Raw genomic sequence first — 11,072 nt, forward strand, 5'->3', positions numbered from 1 at the left:
TCATCCATCGTAAGATAACCCAAAACTTGAAAACTTCAATCACACAAAACTCAACAAAGCCTTCGTGACATCCGTTAGTAAAAGAATAATAAACCACTACTATAAGTGTTGTATCAAACCAATTCATATTTTGTTTTTGTATTATATCTACTGTATTCCAACTTTTCTATGGCAAAAACTCATCAAAGAAAACCATAGAGCCATCAAAATAAGCACACAACACAAAGAAAACAGAATTTGTCAAAACAAAACATTTTGTAGCAATCTGACTATTTTGAATACTTCTATAACTCCAAAAACTCTGAAAAATTAGGACGAACTGAGAAATTTGTATTGATCTACTGCAAGTGGAATGGGTATTTTATCGCTCTCTGGTAAAAATTAAAATTGATTTCGTGAGCGCAAACTTTCTGTTTTTTCCAGCAAGATCAAATAACTATTGCCCAAGAGGATCCTAAAGGCTTAACTTGTCACAAACACTAATTAAAACATAAAAACGCAATCATAACAGTAGTATAATTGTGCTAACACTCAAGAACAGGAAGCAAAAATCAAAAATAAAATTTATTCATTGGGTTGCCTCCCAACAAGCACTATAGTTTTATGCCCTTAGCTAGGCATATAGCAAGGATCTAAGTTTTGTCATCCTTGTCCAACTCTTAAATCAAACACTTGGAATCCCTCAAAGATTTAGCATAAATATTTTCAATAACACTCACTACAAGAAATATGTCAACTAGTGACCTTATGTCAGTGACCCTGGAAGAATTGGTCATAGATCTACGACCATTTGAGACCAATTGGTCAAAAGCTGCCCGGCGGGCTCCAAACCCTCAACTATATCGACCATTTTTGCCATAAAGCTCGTAATTTCCATACATGAAATGGTCATAAATCAGACAGCATTGATCCGCTACCTTATTTCCAGCTGATCACGACCAATATAGATGGTCATAACCTTGTAAATTGTGGTGGATTGCTATGACTAGGCGCCACCTCATCAGTTTTGCCTCTGTGCCATGTCCATGTGTCAATTTTTGCGCTAGGTTGTCAAGCAACCTATATTTATGTCATTCCCAAAATTCCCAAAACAATCTCATAAATTCTTTGGGCCATATCTTCGTCAAATACGTAAAAATACTTCCTTGCCTAGTTCAAATATAATTCAACAATATTCATTTTCCTATTCTGTTCAGAACATCACTTTGTTAAGGAAGTACTATTTATATATTCTTGATTGCCCTCAAAAATTTTAGGCACTCTTTCCTATCCAAATCACTGCCTCATGACAAAATTCAGCTCCATTTTCCAAGTAAATCTTCCTTGGCAAATTTCCAAAGTTTTTGTCCACCTAGAAGCATTGTGAAGGAAGTAAAAGATAGGAATATTGTAATGAGTTGAATTTTTGCCACATATTCTATATGCCAAATTCATAGCTCTACACAAAAGTTTAGCTCTATAAGAATACATGTGAGATCACCATCGAATCTTTGTTTCTGGTAATATTTTTAGTTTGTGAAGCAACTACATTTTATATTGCTTTATAGTTGCTAAAAATTTACCAGGACATTGCCCTGACTATAGAAACCCCCTACACCAAATTTCAGCATAATCCAATCATCTATGTAAGCCCGACTTCAATTTCTATTTTGTGTCCAAATTGGCACATTGCAAAGCAAGTGCTATCTAGACACCTCGTATTGTCCTCAAACTTTTTGTGACATCTTACATATACAAATCATTGCCACATTCCAATATTCAGCTCCATTTGCCTATTAAATCTTCCTCAACAAATTTCTAAAGTTTCTATCCACAAAGAAGCTTTGTGAAAAAAGTACAAGCTAGGATTATCCAAATGGTATAATTTTTATACAATGCTTTACTATGCCCAAAATACCATACTCCACAAAATTTCAGCTCAATCCACCTATCCATTTGAGCCCAGCTTCAACATCCATATTTTTGCCCGATGTGATACTTTGTAAAGCAAGTGCCATCCAAACTCCTCCATTTGAGCTGAAAATTTGCCAAGACATTCTCCCTAGTAGATGATCATCCTCAGCCAAAACTCAGGACCATTCGCCTTGAGAATTTCCCGTATCGCTAATCAAACATTTGGTTGCTAATTCATGTTTGAGCATAGTTCGGTCTCCTAGTGAGATTATTCTGTCGTTATTTTCTTCATAGCATCTACCTGGGGAGTGCCCAACCTACTAGACATGCCTAGGCTGCCCAAAATGCATGGCAACGCCATGGTCATGCGGTGACCACGCGGCGGGCATGCGAGTGTACGCACTATGGAGTTGGGGCCGTGGGCCACCGTCCGAACCTCGACGTATCACCACCTAACCATGTATTTATGCTTAAATAGATACTTATGTATCTAGAAATGATTTTTGGAAAAAATAAAGAGCAAACTATAAGGCGGCTGTAGTTCAAATTTGACCCGCTTCCTACTGAATCGGTAGAAATTTTTATTTTTCACCAGAGGTGGATCAAATCTTTTGAGTCCCAACCATTTGGTCAATTGTGCATTAAAGATGGCCTAGTATTTTAGAAATTTTATTTGGTCCAATTTTGCAAAAAGTATATGGTAGGTCCTTCACAAAAAAAACTCATTTCGGGCACTCGGAAAATGGAAAGTGAATTTTCCGTGCAAAGAAAAATGTAAACTTCCTTAGGAAACATTGTTTGGAATTCCAAGATGCACCTTTGTACATGATATGAGATCATTTGAACAAACTATGCCATGAATGTGGCCATAAGATTGATCATTTGGCTTGGAAGCCATGAATCTTCACGCATGATAGCTTATTTTTGAGAACAATTTTTTAAAATAATTGTGTATTACGAGTTTATTATTTTTCCTGGAAACTTGGTCACATATAATGACACAATGCGAAGGATTTCTAATTTTTTGTTTTTTTTAATTTGCCTGTTTCAAAATGCGGTCAAAACGACGGGCTTGACCGTTCCTAGCTAGTGGTTGAATCTTGGAAAACTTTTGATGTTTCTATGATTAAATATATACTTATGAACCTAGAAATGATTTTGGAAAAAATGAATAGCAAACTATGAGGCAGCTGCACTTCAAATTTGAGACGCTTCCTACTAAATCAGCGGAAATATGTCTTTTTCACCAGAGGTGGATCAAATTTTTGGAAACCCAACCATTTGGTCAATTTTGCATTAAATATGGCCTAGTATTTTAGAAAATTGATTTGGTCCAGTTTTGCAACAAATATATGATAGGTCCTTCACAAAAAAACTCATTTCGGGCACTCAGAAAATGGAAAATGAATTTTCCATGCAAAGAAAATGTAAACTTCCTTATGAAACATTGTTTGGAATTCCAAGATGCACCTTTCTGCATGATATGAGATCATTTGAACAGCTATGCCATGAATGTGGCCATAAGATTGATCATCTGGCTTGAAAGCCATGAATCTTCACGCATGATAACTCATTTCTGAGAACACTTTTTTAAAATAATTGCCGTATTACAAGTTTATTATTTTTCCTAGAAACTTGATCACATATAATGACAAAATGCGAAGGTTTTCCAATTTTTTGATTTTTTTGAATTTTCTATGCCCGTTTCGAAATGCGCTCAAAACGGCGGGCTTGACCGTTCCTAGCTAGTGGTTGAATCTTGGAAAACTTTTGATGTTTCTCTAATTAAATAGATACTTATGTACCTAGAAATGATCTTTGGAAAAATTAAATAGCAAACTATGAGGCACCTGCAGTTCAAATTTGACCCGCTTCCTACTAAATCGGTGGAAATTTGTCTTTTTCACTAGAGGTGGATCAAATATTTTGACACCCAACCATTTGGTCAATTTTGCATTAAATATGGCCTAGTATTTTAGAAAATTGATTTGGTCCAATTTTGCAACAAATATATGGTAGGTCCTTCACAAAAAAAACTTATTTTGGGCACTCGGAAAATGTAACATGAATTTTCCGTGAAAAGAAAATGTAAACTTCCTTAGGAAACATTGTTTGGAATTCCGAGATGCACCTTTGTGCATGATATGAGAACATTTGAACAAACTATGCCATGAATGTGGCCATAAGATTGATCATTTGGCTTGAAAGCCATGAATCTTCACGCATGATAACTCATTTCTGAGAACACTTTTTTTTAAATAATTGCCGTATTGCAAGTTCATTATTTTTCCTGAAAACTTGGTCACATATAATGACACAATGCGAAGGTTTTCCAATTTTTTTTGATTTTTGTTTTTGAATTTTTTATGCCTGTTTCAAAATGCGCTCAAAACAGCGGGCTTGACCGTCCCTAACTAGTGGTTGAATCTTGGAAAACTTTTGATGTTTCTCTGATTAAATAGATACTTATGTACATAGAAATGATTTTTGAAAAAAAAATAGAAAACTATGAGGCAGCTACAGTTCAAATTTGACCCGCTTCCTACTGAATCGGCGGAAATTTTTCTTTTTACCAGAGGTGTATCAAATCTTTTGACACCCAACCATTTGGTCAATTTTGCATTAAATATTGTCTAGTATTTTAGAAAATTGATTTGGTCCAATTTTGCAACAAATATATGGTAGGTCCTTCACAAAAAAAACTCATTTCGGGTACTCGGAAAATGGATAATGAATTTTCTGTGCAAACAAAATGTAAACTTCCTTAGGAAACATTGTTTGGAATTCCAAGATGCACCTTTGTGCATGATATGAGATAATTTGAACAAACTATGCCACGAATGTGGCCATAAGATTGATCATTTGGCTTGAAAGCCATGAATCTTCACGCATGATAGCTCATTTCTACGAACACTTTTTAAAACAATTGTCGTATTACAAGTTTATTATTTTTCCTGGGAACTTGGTCGCATATAATGACACACTGCGAAGGTTTTCCAATTTTTTGAATTTTTTTGAATTTTTTATGCCCGTTTCAAAATGCGCTCAAAACGATGGGCTTGACCGTTCCTAGCTAGTGGTTGAATCTTGGAAATTTTTGATGTTTCTCTGATTAAATAGATACTTATGTGCCTAGAAATGATTTTTGGAAAAAATAAAGAGTAAACTATGAGTCAGGTGTAGTTCAAATTTGAACCGCTTCCTACTGAATTGACGGAAATTTGTCTTTTTCACAAGAGGTGGATCAAATCTTTTGACACCCAACCATTTGGTCAATTTTGCATTAAATATGGCCTAGTATTTTAGAAAATTGATTTGGTCCAATTTTGCAACAAATATATGGTAGGTCCTTCACAAAAAAAACTTATTTCGGGCACTCGGAAAATGGAAAATGAATTTTCCGTGCAAAGAAAATATAAACTTCCTTAGCAAACATTGTTTGGAATTCCAAGATGCACCTTTGTGCATGATATGAGATCATTTGAACAAACTATGCCACGAATGTGGCCATAAGATTGATCATTTGGCTTGAAAGCCATGAATCTTCATGCATGATAGCTCATTTCTAAGAACACTTTTTTAAAATAATTACCGTATTACAAGTTCATTATTTGTCCTGGAAACTTGGTCACATATAATGACACAATGCGAAAGTTTTCCAATTTTTTGATTTTTTTTTGAATTTTTTATGCCCGTTTCAAAATGCGCTCAAAACGGTGGGCTTGAGCGTCCCTAACTAGTGGTTGAATCTTGGAAAACTTTTAATGTTTCTCTGATTAAATAGATACTTATGTACCTAGAAATGATTTTTGGAAAAAATAAAGAGCAAAGTATGAGTCAGCTGCAGTTCAAATTTGACCCGCTTCCTACTGAATTGGCGAAAATTTGTCTTTTTCACTAGAGGTGGATCAAAACTTTTTACACCCAACCATTTGGTCAATTGTGCATTAAACATGGCCTAATATTCTATAAAATTGATTTGGTACAATTTTACAACAAATATATGATAGGTCCTTCACAAAAAACACATTTTAGACACTCGAAAAATGGAAAATGTTTTTTTGCAAAAAAACTCATTTCTCAGGACACCTTTTAAAAGATATTTATCTTATTTTTTGTTTGTTATTTTTCCTGAAAACTTGTTCTCATTTGGTTACACAATGAGAAGGTTTTCCATTTTCTTTTTGAATTTTTCAGGTCATAAAATAGCTGACATGATTTTAAAATGTTAATTTTAGTCACCCACGACCAATTTAGATGGTCATAACATCGTACTGTAATCTGATTGGTTCATGGACGTGTCACGCAGATCGTGCATCAAACACCGTCGGATGATCCGGGATCCAACGACAGTCCTCAGCCCTTCCACACAATCCCCGAAACCCTGGCTCTGTCCTGTGGTCATTTTCCATCCACCCCCCGCCTCCTTTCTTTCCCTCGCTCTCTGCTCTCCCCTTCCAGATCTGACAGAGCTCCTCTCGATCCCCTCCCCTTCCTCCCCGCCATCTTCTCTGTAGCGATGTCGCACTCTCCCCGCCAGCCCCTCCCACTCCAGCCGCCGCCCCCATTCTCTCCAAATCCAATCCAAGCCCCCCTCGCCCGCCGCCCCCTTCCTCCCGTCACTACACCAACCTCGTCGCCGGCCCACCCCTGGTCCTCCCGCCACCTGAGCGCGCCACCCACCGCGTCCACAGAGACTGTCGTGGACCTGCAGTGCGTGAGCTGGAGGACGACTGGGGAGGCCAACAACCTGGCGCCGTGGGCCGCCGTGCCGCAAGACTGCGTGCCGCACATGCACACATACCTCACCGGCCCCGCCTACCGCTTCGACCTCGACCTCGTCGCGGGGAGGCCTCCGCCTACGCCCGCGCCGCCGCCGCCACCGGCGCCTAGGTCTTTGACATCGACGAGACGCTCCTCTCCAACTTCCCCTACTACGCATAGCACGGATACGGGTGGGCGACCCACGCTTGTCACATTCCGAGATCGCGGGCCTGCTATTAACACGCACGGTTAATTTGCTGTTTGATTGCAGGCTGGAGCTGTTCGACCACCAGGAGTTCGGCCGGTGGGTGGAGATGGGGGAGGCACCGACGATCCCCTCCAGCCTCTGCCTCTACAGGGAGGTCCACGACCTCGGCTTCAAGACCTTCCTGCTCATCGGCTGCAGCGAGGCCCACGAGGGTAGAAAGAGCTGCCATGGATCTTCTATGTACGTACTCCTCCTCTGCTAATCCCTACACTGCGTTCAGGTTCAGTCAAGAAGTGTCAAAACCATTCAAGGCCAGCTCTTGCACTTTCTAGGCTAGCTCTTGGACTTTTGTGCAAGTTCCATCTTGCTAACTGCTGTTACTTCCCTATGAAGAGTTGTTAACCTTCCATTTTGTAAAAAAATAGTACTCCTTGTCAAGTCATTGCGGTGTTCTTTCGGTGGTTGCCTCAATGTTGTATGCATGGTTCAGAAGTTCAGATGGGATTCTACAATCAATCTCTTTCCAATTTGCAAATAGCATATGTTAATTCCGTCCGCTGTATTGCTTTTCAAGTCACTGTTATGTTCTTTTAGTGGCATTTAGTCTGCTGTTGTATGATTCAGAAGCTCGGATGGGATTGTGAAGACAATCTCCCTCCAGTTACTTTGCGCATGTAGTACGAATTAAGTTCAAGAACTACTTCTGTAGCATCATTGCTTTTCCCCAGCAAGCTCAGTGAAAAGATGCATTGGTTGCTTTTGGTGCACATGGAGGAACATTTTTCTATAAAATAACTATTGTATAGTGAATTGTACTGCTGGAGTAACATTGTTCTATAAAATAACTATTGTGCAGTGAATTTTGCTGCTGTAGATCAGATGGCATGGAATAGGCATTTGTCTAAAAAGATTTTTGTTTTCTGGCGCCTATGGGTTCTTGGCCTGTGTTTATCTATTATGCTATGTGCTGTGCAAATATACATAAACCACACTAACCTATTGCTGCTATTTTCTTGTATGCCATCACAAAAGCCTTCTGTGTTGCTTTTGTCATGACATTCTTCTCGGCATTTGCCACTGTGCCAGTCGGAGGTGCTGCTGCTACATTTGGCGGGGCTACCGCTGCTGCCCCAATGGGCAACCTTCATCAGACACTACCTCATAACAGTGCCTCAAAGTTCTGTGCCCCATCTCCCTCTTTCTAAATGACCGAAATAAAAACATTATAAATACCAGTAGGAAAACATGTTAAATCTTTTGTGTATAGAACTAGAATAACCCTGCAATTTGGTTCTCCATAGTGGTAAATTCAACCTTGACGCTTTATGGGTTTGTGTTCCTTTGTTTTATTTTCCTTTTGATTTGTACTATCAGTTGGCTAGTTCTGCATTTGCCTTCTTTTTTTCAACCTTGTTTCATACTGGTAGAAAAATATGGAACCAGAACATCATCAACTTTTGTGGGAAATACTGATCTTGACATTGTGACAATTCATCCTGGCGTGACGTGGGTACTGTTTGAGCATATTTTGTGTAGTGTCCACCTAAGAGCGGTGATTTTGTTGTTACGGTTCAGAATAGTGTTTTTATACTTGATCAGGGCACCTCTACCATTCTGGTTACTTTTGCTTTCTTCTATGTAGTTGTCTAGGGCATAACAATTTTATGTGCGGCTTGTTATTGTGTTAGCAACCTACTTTCTTGTACTGACTCTACAATCAGTGACACACCTCTTATGATTTTTGTATTACCGATGGCTTAATATTTAAACCATTTAGCTTGATTTGAAATTGAAATCATAGGGTTTTTTAATCTCATTTTGAATTGTTTGTAGTTTCTCTAGGTCCTTCTCTAGCTGTGTTTATAACTATCTTTGTTCCTTTTTTGATAACAGGACCAGTTTGACACGATTGACTTGTCGGACAACGAGATTGTCAAGCTTGAGAACTTCCCTTTCATGAATCGCCCAGGGAGCCCGCACCTGATTACAACTTACAATGAGAGGGAGCAGGTGACGCCCAGGGAGCTCAGCATCCGAGTCCCGGCCATCCTTCACAGCAAGGACGAGGAGGGCGTCAAGGGCTGACGCGTCGCCGGAGCCGTCAACAACTACACCTCCCAGCTCCTCACCTACGGATCATCATCGCAATCGCCATATTGTAAATCTTCCCGCCAATGTAATGTTCAGTTAGTTCATACGAACTTCAGCACATCTCTTCTGGTTGACTGAATTCGTACTGAAGATGCCATGTTTTTCTGTGTGGAATACTGCAGATAACTTGATGGAAGTGCTCTTGTTCCTCTCACACTTCATGTGCGACATCCACAAGGTAGTACTCCTGCCAAACCCCCAAGTGCCCAATTTTTGCAAGTTTCTATTGCGGGTTGCAACTTAAGCTGATGCTTCTTGTTTATGTAGCCACTAAAGTCTGTACTCCACCATGTAAGGCTAGTTCAGACTTGAGGCTGAACCCTTCTCTTTGTAGTATGATTCCGAGGAAACTTATGTCAATAATGCGGAAACTTTTCTCATTGGCATTGCTATGTTTGATGTGGTGGTGCCAAACAAAACTCATATGCTTATGTTGTGCTTACTTTTAATCTTGTGAACATGCTAATTTAGAGGATGTACTCTAGTTCCACTCATTTATTCTGTGTGATGAGCTTACTTTTGTACTATAGCCACCTTCTTGTTTACTTTGCTGAATCATGTCTTGTGTACTAATCATGAGTTACTAGCATTTGGCTTCTCTGTGCTAATTAAACCTTATAAGTATGTATACTTCTTTGAGATACAAATTCCACATTGCATGTTTATGATTTTCAATTTCTACAGATGTTGCCAAATGAATGTTTCAACGAGTCTCTCCTTAGGGGGTGATTTAAACCGCATATGATCTACTGTATCAATTTTTTGTTGTTCAAACATTGAAATCCTTGTTCATTTTTCAAATATCGAAATGTTGTTGACCCTGTCTTTCTATGCTTAAATGATAAAAATTTCGCATTTTGCTTGTTCTTACCATTTTGCTTGATAACTTGCAGATGCTGGCCTTCATTCATGATTTGTTGTGAGGTCCAGGATGAACAAGTTGGGAGAAGCATTGGAGCTAGTTATACTGTGATTGCTGTGTTACCTGATGTGAATATTTTTTTTATTGTAAAACTGATGTGAACCATGTTTGATTGTAATAATGTGCCAAGTTTGCACTACAAAAAAAGACACATCCGTGACATTTTGGGCCAAACGAAATTTTTTTCTGTCATACATATGACACTTCTATGACGATAATTGTGACAAAACCCGGTATCATCATAGATGTGGTGGGCTCCTACTTCTATGACAAAAAATCATGACAGAAAATGGGCTTTTCGTCCTGGGCGGGCCGGAGACGCAGCTGCGTGACATTCTTTGGGCCGTCCATGATGGAAAAAACCATGGTAGAAGCGAGGGGGAGGAAAATTTTGGGGAGTTCCCGGTTACGGTGGGAGGTCGGGGGCCGAGCGATGCGCATTTCTCTCGTACACGTACACGCGTGTGTGCGAGGCGTTGGCTCTAACTGAACCCGAGCAACGTGTTGGGCTCTAGCTGAACCCGAGCGATTGCACTGCAGGCTACGCGTTACTGAACCCGAGCGATCGATCATGGCTGTTAACTGAACCCGATCGAGTGATTCCTTGGCTACTGCTGCTAACTGAAGCCGATCGATGGGATGAACAGTGAGCGTTGCGGGAGGGTTTGGATGAACAATGAGCGGTGGCGTTGCCTCTGGATGAACAGGACCCCGTGGTGTGGTGGAGGGCTGGATGAACAGTAGACGGTGGAGGGGTGCCTATGGAGGGGTGGATGAACAGGACCCCGTGGTGTGGAGGGCAGGATGAACAGTAGACGGTGGAGGGGTGCCCGTGGAGGTGTGGTTGAACAGGACCCCATGGTGTGGAGGGCTGGATGAACAGTAGACGGTGGAGGGGTGGTTGAACAGTAGTCGGTGGAGTAGCGCGCGGTGGAGGCTGGATGAACAGGAGCCCGTGGAGGCTGGAGGAGGTCGACGGTGGATGAACAGTAGCTCGTGGAGGCTGGAGGGGGTCGACGGTGGAGATGAACAGTATCCCATGGAGTCCCGTTTTGCGGTACGCCACACCCCTCCCGATGAACAGGACCCCCGTTTCGACCGTAGCGCTCCAACACAAGTCCGTTTCCTCCGTTT

At 40.4% G+C, this 11,072-nt stretch overlaps 1 pseudogene; it reads left to right on the forward strand.

Moving 5' to 3' along the window:
- The first annotated feature begins 6,150 nt into the window (after window positions 1-6,150).
- LOC125536929 (uncharacterized) lies at window positions 6,151-9,939 on the forward strand (annotated as a pseudogene).
- Window positions 9,940-11,072: the final 1,133 nt, after the last annotated feature.

This window comes from Triticum urartu, chromosome 2A (genome assembly GCF_056163025.1).
Source record: "Triticum urartu cultivar PI428250 chromosome 2A, HENAU_Tu73, whole genome shotgun sequence".
Classification (NCBI taxonomy): Eukaryota; Viridiplantae; Streptophyta; class Magnoliopsida; order Poales; family Poaceae; genus Triticum; species Triticum urartu.